This window comes from Pimephales promelas, chromosome 6, assembly GCF_988280905.1.
Source record: "Pimephales promelas chromosome 6, fPimPro1.hap1.1, whole genome shotgun sequence".
NCBI lineage: Eukaryota > Metazoa > Chordata > Actinopteri > Cypriniformes > Leuciscidae > Pimephales > Pimephales promelas.
In genome coordinates, this window is record NC_142774.1 from 17,754,695 (window position 1) to 17,761,797 (window position 7,103).

Genomic DNA, 7,103 nt, shown 5'->3' on the forward strand with positions numbered 1-7,103 from the left:
GCTACAAGGTGTTCGTAGGAACACGGGTGGCGGAGATCCAAGAGATAACAGCTTCAGCCAACTGGCGCTATGTCAGATCCGCAGACAATCCAGCGGATGACATCACTCGAGGCAAGCCTCTACGTGACCTTGCTACAGGGAGCCGTTGGAGCCAGGGACCAGCCTTCCTCAAGCTGCCACCGGCTAGTTGGCCGGGGCAGCCCCCTCTGTCGTTCGAAGAGTCAAGCAGTGAGTTGAGACAGTCAGCTTTCTCTGGGTTAGTGACCACAACTGCACACTCACTTCAGTCACCTCACTATAACACACTGTCAGAGTGTCTGAATACCTATGGACAGAAGCTTCACGGGTCGGCCTACTCTTCCAGTGCTGACCTCCAAAGAGACGTTCAACATGCAGTCCTTTGCCAAGCTCAGTCAGAGTCCTTTCCCGATGAGTTGAAACTTCTGAAGTCCGACAAACCAGTGTCAGCCTCTAGCAGATTGGTTTCACTCTCCCCTGAGCTTGACGTTGCTTCTGGATTGATTCGTGTAGGAGGCCGTCTCCGACATTGTGAGGTACTAGAAGCAGATGTTGCTCATCCAGTGGTCCTTGACCCTCGACATCCTACTACAGAGCTGATTATCAAGGATTATGATGAGAGATTGTGTCACCCCGGAACAGAGAGACTGTTTACAGAGATCCGAAGGTCATACTGGATTCTGAGAGGTCGAGAAGCTGTTGTAAACTGAGGTTAGTTTCGGCCTTCATGCGTGGGGTTAGGCACCTGAAACCAGTTCGCTCCCCTAGAGTTCCCTCATGGGACCTTTCTGTCGTCTTGGAGGGTTTAAAGGAGGCCCCATTCGAACGCTTGGAGTCAGCTTCGGATCAGATTCTGACTCTTAAGGTTTCACTTTTGTTGGCTTCTTCTTTGAAGCGGTAGGGGACTTACAAGCTCTTTCTGTTAGCGAGTCATGCTTGGACTTCGCTCCCGGTTTAGTCAAAGTTTCCTTGAGACCCAGGCCAGGCTATGTTCCTAAGGTTCTCTCCACAGTGTTCCGCTCTCAGGTTGTTAGCCTTAACGCTTTCCACCCTCCTCCTTTTTATTCTGAGGAGGATAGGAAGCTTAATCTGCTCGGCCCAGTATGGTCTTTGAAGTTATATGTAGACCACTCCAGCTGTTGGAGAAAATCTAACCAGCTTCTGGTTTGTTTTGGTGCTAGCCGCCGTGGACTTGCTGCGTCAAAGCAGAGGATTTCTCACTGGGTCACAGAAACGATCTCTATGGCTTACGAGGTGCGTGGTTTGCCTTCACCTCTTAGCATTAGAGCACATTCCACTAGGAGTGTGGCATCCTCTCAAGCTTTTTTTAGAGGAGCTCTTTTGGAGGACATTTGTGTTGTGGCCGACTGGTCCTCTCCGCACACTTTTGTACGTTTCTACAATTTGGATCTTGGTATGACTCCGGGTTCCCAGGTTCTTTCTGTTTGAACCGTTTATAGTCATTATCTTATTGATACCAGTCATTACAGCGCTCTTTGCTTGGCGAGTTTGGTATCCCGTTCCCACTGTGCTTTCCACAGCGTTGAGTGAACCTATGAAAGAGAACGTCTCTGGTTACTTACATAACCTATGTTCTCTGAATAGAGAACGAGACGCTGCGTTAGCGGCCAAGCTCCCCGCGCTGCTGACAGTCTTCTTTTCGGCAGAGAAATCTGAGGGGAAGATGGCGCATGCGCATATATGATTATGCGGCGTGATTGCGTCGGGGCAGGGCCAGATTGCGTGAGCGCCATCAGCCAACGAATTGGCGTGATTCTATTGGGCTTCAGACAATGGGCACATTCAGAGAATATCCCACTGCGCTTTCCGCAGCGTCTCGTTCCCTATTCAGAGAACATAGGTTACGTAAGTAACCAGAGACGTTCTCTCTTGATTTCCCTATGGGGTGGTTTCGGTTTGTAGTTTGTTTAATAAATATCCTTCCTGCCCTTGGATCCTTGGTTTCTGTTTAACCAATCCATGATAGTTTGCCCCATCAGATTACACATTTTCAAAAGGTTGTATCTTGGCCAAATATTGTCCTATCCTAACAAACCATAGATCAATGGAAAGCTTAAATATTCAGCATTCAGGTGATGTATGACCCATAAGACTAGGTCCAGGGTCACATATATCAATACAAAATGTAAATACTCTGAAATGAGAAATGGGAAAAATCTAGTCTCTGTCCTTTCAGGCCTGCAATAAAGACAGCTACTTATTCCCTTTGGAATAAGTTGTCACTTATTGTCACTGTCCCTCACTATCATTGGCTACCACCCCTGCTGCTACAGGAGCTGCCCACATGTACGCACTCAGTTGACTTGCTAATTTTGGAAGAGGAGAGTCTCTCATCATGGAAGCTCTTACATGCAAAACACCGTATAATTTATGAATCTTACACAAAATTGATGTTCATCACAGTGTAACTGATGGTAACGGGAAAATGTGTATCACTGCAACCTGTTTTTAGCTTTGCCCTATATTACTAGCTTGTTTCCAAATCAAAGTCAAAAGTTATTTTTAACTTTACCATTATCGATATGCTAGCTTGATTGTGAGTACTAACCGCCATTTTAGTTGTTCATATTCATAATGTTAAAGGGGACCTATTATGGAAAATTCACTTTTACATGGTGTTTGAACATAAATGTGTGTTGGCAGTGTGTGAGCAAAACCACCCTAGAATGATAAAAATCGACCCATTGTTTTTTTTTTTTTTTTTTTTTTTTACAATCTCAATAAATCATATGCACTGTCTCAGAACGAGCTGTTCTAAGATTCAGCGCTTTGTGACGTAGAATTGAGTAAGGGGTTTGATTGACAGTGTGGTTGTGGCACAGACCCCGCCCTCAGTGATCTGTACACCATCCTCCTTTGTTTCAACAACAGCCAGTAATGTCTCCTAGAATCATAGATGTTATGTTGTGGGATGGGCTGTAATAATGACATTCATAGTAGTTTTCACTTATTTCTGACATCAGAGCCACTGAAAACACAGTGGATGTAATGTATTTTTGGAAGTTTAAGTGGCGCACTTTCCTTCGTAAAAGTTTATGTTTGAGCAAATCATTTTGTGACTAACTTTTGTGGACGAGGGTCAATTGAAAGCAGGTTTTGCTTCAAAGTTAATCCTCAAGTGTGGATCATCGTCTACTGTTTGTGATCCAACGACACCTCCAGTAACAGTGTATTTTCTGATTTTTGAGCAAATAGTCATTTCAGTCGATGTCAGCCAATACAACAACAAATGCATCTAAAGTTGTTGTCGTCGTCGACGTAGGATGTCTGTGTATATAATTTAAACCTTGTTTGTATAGTGTGTAACCACACGTTTATATATATATATATATATATATTTAAAAATATTGTATTAAAAACTGCATATATGTTCTTGTTCTGTAAGTTAGCCATCTTCTCACATTTGCCACATAAGCACCTGTATGACAAGTAATGTAAACATGACGCAACAAGTCCCTCGCATAAATGTAATTTCCCTTGTACGTAGCAAACTTTATCACAGTATGTGTATGTAGTTTAAAAAAATTGTGCCAACTTTAGTGTTTGTGTGTGTGTGCGTTGCACATACATAATTTCAAAGGGGACGTGATTACAACTCTTTAAGTTAAAAAATGTATCAAATAACTATACCGAGACGTACTGGTCCATTCTCATTTGTGTTTATTCTTCCGAAGTCTCTTCATCATCTGGGTCTGATCAGAGACTATTTATATATTCCGATTCAAACATGTACGGCTGAATGACAGCGGGTCTCTCACTCTCTCACCCCTTCTGTTTACCGACTGCCATAGGTATGCAAGTGACACCCTCATCCAAAGGCAGGGCAAGGATATGCAGCTCATTTGCATTTAAGGTCGTATAGACCAAAACAGCTCTTTTTTAAACAGGCCCCAAAAATTACATTTTCAAATGGTTATAATAAATTAACTGTGGGGGTATTTTGAGCTTAAACTTCACAAATACATTCTGGGGATACCCAAGACCAATATTACATCTTGTAAAAAGGGGCATAATAGGTGCCCTTTAAAGTTAGGTATTTTCTTACATGTTTCTGACATGATGTCACTACATGTACTGTGCTCCTCTCTGCTCGGCGCTGGTAAATGCGTCCTCCAGCTCCTATTGAGTTTGATTTGGTAATGAGCTAGTCAACCGAGTGCGCATGTGGGCAGCTCCTGTAGCAGCAGGGCTGGTTGCCATGGTAGTGAGGGAGAGTGACAGTAGCCCAGCCAATCATTTAATTCGCTCCGAATGGAATAATTAGGCGTGTTTATTACAGCCCTGAGAGAACTACAGACACTCGATTTTTATACTCTCCTTTTTTAGAGTACTTAGATTTTAAATATGTATTGGTTTATAAAGACAGTTTAAACAAATTTGGGGATAAGTGTTTTAGAAAAAAAAACTGACGTTAAACTGAATGTACTGCTTGAAACTGCTGAAATAACTACAACATTAACAATCCTAAAATAAGAATGCACAATCAGCTGTGCTTTAAAGTTGTGTTCGTTACTATAGCAACAGTAGACATCTGGCCCCGTTTTCTTTCAGAATCCACATAAGGAAAATGTTCCATATAAAGAGAACAAAGAGGATTTTTCTTGCTATTCTACAAAGAAAAGTTAGTTTAGGATTAGTTGGGATAGTAGATGATATTCTAGGGTTGTGTCTTCAAGGAATCATTGTATGATTAATATACCTGGAATGCTTTAATAAGTTTGTGTTGCGATTAAAGGTGCCATCTGAAAAAAAAAATCAAATCATTATCCATATTCCATACCAGATGGGGGTAGTATACCTCCAGAAATTGAGTTGTGCCGCAGCCGTGCGCCTGCACTCTCACGTCTTCAAACAACACAGGCGAGCACTGTCTTGCTCTGTCTCCCTCGCACATATTAACACTAGAACGGCCACAACGGTCATTTTGACCGTTTTGAATTTTATATCTACAATAACTTTGTTGAAAAAAATAATAAAATCCTGCTGGTACCTGACTTTTCCTAAAATTGTCTATATTTTCATTTAAAATGCTTTTCATATAAATGAAGTTACGCAAAACAAAAAAAATGAACATATTTACCTATTTCGGCCATAGGTACCGGCCATTTTGCGGTATTTTTTCGTTAAATATCCCGCGGTTGATCGTGTTCTCTCTCAACTGTCAACAGAAAGGTCTGTCCGGTCACCTCTGTAGCGGTGTTTGCTATATAATAATTTCCATATTAGTTGTTGATCAGAAATAAGCAAATAAAACCGGACTACAGTTATCTATAACCTACTTACGTTATCTTTCCACAAGTTTCCGAGGGGCGCTCCTGTAAAAAATAAAGTGGGTGAAACTTCCGGTGACGCGGCGGAAGTAGCATTCCAATGGTATTTTGTGTGTTATTAGCGAAGAGGCTAGCTGTTTTTCGGAGAATTATTTTACTATTTAAAGACGCAAATCTTTATGAGAGATGTCGTTACGGAGCTCAGGGACAACATGTGCTGTTCGCGGTTGTATGTATAACCGGACTAAACTAATTTAGTGGCTTAAACGGGATTGTTTTGAACATAAGCTGAAAACGAAATCAGAGTGATCCCCCCAGAGCCCGTCTCTGATCCTGCCAACGACTGTAGTTTCCATCACCTCCCAAAAGACGACGAATCTTCCTGTGTAACGTTACATTTGTTTAAATTCTTAATGTTCTATAAACTCTATCAGCATGTGATTGGCTGTTCGCTATTGATGTTACAGCTAAACTCAGGATCAAAGCCTGTGTTGACAGAATACCAAATGTGCCAGTTGTATTCAAGCAGCACATTCATTTGTAATTTTGAATAAACTCCAAAGCACAATGACTAAGTGTGTATTTTTTATTTGAATTGTTTGTAGCTCGCACAACTGTCTGTCACCATGCCTTGATGAGTATTGATTATTAATAATGTTATTATAATACTCCCAATCAACTACTGCGGAGGGTAAAGGTACTGTTATTTCACCCTTTTGAATTTCGTTGAGGTTGTGTTCCCACATCGTTAGCTAGTTTGGATCGCTATAACTTGAATGACTGTCAACTGTTGAATGAACGAGTGTCAAGCATGTCAAATCGCGCTTTGTTTACTTCCAACCAGAAGTCGCGCCCACTTTTGACGCAAGGCCTCATGGGGCGTAGGAAACTTGTGGATAGGCTATATATATTGCTAGGCTAAAATGTCTAAAATGAATGAGCGATGAGGAGGAACATGACTCGAACCATGCCCCCTGGAGATGCTTCAGAACTTGACGAGTGATGATTCGGATGCAGGGGAACAGTCGGATGTGGAAAGTGACAGCGACTTTTCCTGGGTGCAAGTTAACATTTCCTCCTCATCAGAGAGTGATTCAGAGTCAGAGTCCACATTAAGGAAAAAGAGACGGCTGCTATCATCAGACACGGCGGATCCAGATGTTCCGTTCATGTCGGATGATCCTGGTGAGCTCTGCTGCCCTGTCCTGCGCTGTTTGTTTTAGTGCATGGGCTGTTCACTAGTTCTGCTCTATTATTATTATTAGCCTATTGACCGCTTCGCAAATCGTCACTATCTAACATTTTCGTCATAGTTTTTGTCATTCAAACCTATAGTTTTTATTTAGTTATCGTCTCGTTTTCGTCTTTGAAAAAATGTGGTTGACGAAAATAATTACAAAAATTATTCATCAACGAAATAAACACTGTTTTGAATCTAACGGTCAAAATGACCGTTTGTGGCCGTTCTAGTAGTTTTGGAATTCTGGCACTTCTAGTGTTAATCAAATCAATTGACACGATAGTAAAAGGTTGGAAGACCGCAGTTTCACGTGGAGCATTTGGACATTTTTAGAGAATAGAGACTCAATGAACAACATCTCAACACTGAATTATAAAGGCCAGTGCATTTCGACGATATGGAGAAATAAAAGCCCGGGCTATTTTTTGAAGTTTTATGGTATTCGTTTTGTTCATATTATATTTTTATTGTTATTTTGAATTAATTTGACAGACAGCATTCACTGATGTTGACCAAGCTAGCGCCATTCAGAGCTGCCAACTCTCACGAATTTA